Here is a 2,726-nt window from a genome sequence, read left to right as displayed (position 1 = left end):
GCCATACTTCTCCAAGCCGCTGGGGGTTAAGGAGCTTCCAATTGCTGCATTGATCCGTTTGCTCCAATCAACAATGACCGAACTGCCGCTCTACCTGTTCCCACACGAAGGTATTGAGAGTCTAATATCTGAGCGGCATGAAGGGTCCAATGAGATAGTTGCATCCTGGCGACTATAATCTCTCTCCACAGCTGCTTCAGGTGCAGCTTTCATAGAACTGACAGATGACTGCCTCTCAGCAAGTAGGGTGGGGGCAGCTTCAGCAAGTCATACACTAAGCTAAACACTGCACCTTTAACTGAGAAGCAGCAGAATTTGACTTCCCACTTACCTTTCCTGATTTCCTCACTGCACCAAATTACCAAGTTTCAATTCACATTCTGGATGTGTCTCATTCACTCAGGATGTGTCTCCTTGAACTGCGCAAAATCAGATGTGCTTTTCCTATTTATCAACTCCAGCCAGAGTCCGGTATCTGAGTGCCATCCTTCTCCAAGCCGCTGGAGGTTAAGGAGCTTCTCATTGATACATTGATCCGTTTGCTGCAAACAACAAAGTCCGAACTGCCCCCTGCCTGTTCCTCACATGAAGGTATTGAGAGTCTAAAATCTGAGCGGCGTGAAGGATCCAATTAGACAGTTGCATCCTGGCGACTGGGATCTCTCTCCACAGCTTCCTCTGGTGCTGCTTTCACAGACAAGTAGCCGAAGAAGCCCTTCAGTGTCCACACAGGATGAGGTACATCCAGGAAAGGCGGCAGAAGAGGATTCTGGGAGACGTCAACTGAGTCACCTCGGCAATCCAACCAGACAGGCTATTTAAATAATGAGAAGAGGAATTTTACACGGAGTCGTGGTATCAATATTAATTCCTCAAGCAGACTCACTGAGCAGGTCATCCAGTCATGAACTCGGCTTCTGCCTGTGGGGTCTTGCTGTGCGAATTTAAGTAGAAATCTCATGTCCTGAGGCCACCGCTTCCCCATTGAATGGGAGGTATTGGATCTTCTTTGGGTTGAACATTTTGCTGGAGAAACGTAACGACGTGGAGGAAATGTTAATGCCAGAAGTTGGATTCGAACCCACGCCAACAGACGAGACTGCGATTTTAACGCAGCGACTTCGACGGCTCCAACATCCTGACGCGTTGCGGCAAAGATATGCTCCGTGCACAAATCGATTTAAATTCTATTTTCATCGTCATTTCTTTTCAAACTTGATGTGATTTTCCTAATTTTGAACCCCAGCCAGAGTCCTGTATCTCAATGCCATCCTTCTCCAAGCCGCTGGGGGTTAAGCAGATTCTCATTGCTGCATTGATCAGTTTGCTCGAATCAACAAGGACCGAACTCCCGCTCGACCTGTTCCTCAGACGAAGATATTGAGAAACTAATATCTGAGCGACGTGAAGTATCCACTTCGGTTGGAGAGTTGCAACCCGGCGACTGGAATCTCTCTCCACAGCTGCTTCCGGTGCTGCTGTCACAGAGAAGTTGCCGAAGAACCCCTCCAGTGTCCAAACAGGAGGACGCTCATCCAGTCGAGGCGCCAGAAGAGTGTTCTGGGAGAAATCAACTTCGTCACCTCGACTGGTACTGTGGGTAGCTGAAGAACAGGTGTCAAAGAACGGATCAGACTGAAAGCAAAACTTTGATGCTAATAAAGAAAAAGGCAGATATGCTGCTGGCAAACAATGACTTGTTTCCGTTTGATGTGAGAGAGAATATAAATGGCAGATGATGGTTTCGATCCATGGGGTTATGGGCACAGCACGCTTCCGCTGCGCCACTCTGCTCGTGGTTGTGTTCTTTCGGGGTCGGACTTGAGGCAAAGTTTGAAGAAATCAGTGACAGCGTGATCCATGTTCCCGGAGAGGTGAAACTGCCGCCGGAAATTCATTCTATGACGGTGATTCCAGACACTCCCCACTTTCCCATCAGAACAACGTCACAGAAGAAATCACATCACGTTCACAGAACAACCATTGCGCACGAAAGTTAATTATCTGACCTATGCTGACCAGAATCAGTTTGCTCAAACGTGTGTTCCTGTTGAAAGACTAAATGAGGAAGTGAATAGTTGAGTGGCTACCGCAGGGCAGTAATGTTGTAGCTCCTGGTTTAAGGAGCAGAGTGCCGCAGCGGAAGCGTGCTGGGTCGTTACCCCGAGGTCGAGGAATCGAGGCAATTTTCTGCAATTTACATTCTCCCTAACACCAAAAGTAAACATAACGCACGCTCCTGTTTGCTGTGCACCAAATACCCGTCAGAATGTTTCTTGCAGTCTCATCCCGTCATTTGTCACAGGAATGAATGAGACAAAATGACACATTACAACATTGTAATGCTCACAAATATGGAACCACGGAGAAAACGTTTTAAAATCTCTGCCGGTCTGACAGCATCTGTCGGGTGACAAATGAGCTAACGCTTCGAGTCCAGGTGACGCTTTGTCAAAGCTGGACTGGAAACGTTATCCAGGAGAACGCCACAGAGGGGCAACATAGATATATAACGATATCCAGTAATCCCTCACAGGGGGCAATAAGGAAATTAACCGAGTTCCCATCTTCCTCTCTCGGACGGATGTGAACAATCCAACCAGCACGACTTTTGAAAACCAATTTTACTCGGAGCCCTGGAATCAATGTTATTTCCTCAACTAGAGTCACTGAAGCAGATTATCGAGTAATTAACTGGGCTTTTGCCAGTGGCGTCTTGCTGTGCG

This window comes from Scyliorhinus torazame, chromosome 24 (assembly GCF_047496885.1).
Source record: "Scyliorhinus torazame isolate Kashiwa2021f chromosome 24, sScyTor2.1, whole genome shotgun sequence".
NCBI lineage: Eukaryota > Metazoa > Chordata > Chondrichthyes > Carcharhiniformes > Scyliorhinidae > Scyliorhinus > Scyliorhinus torazame.
The sequence above is the reverse complement of the archived record's forward strand: the minus strand, read 5'-3'. Positions refer to the sequence as shown.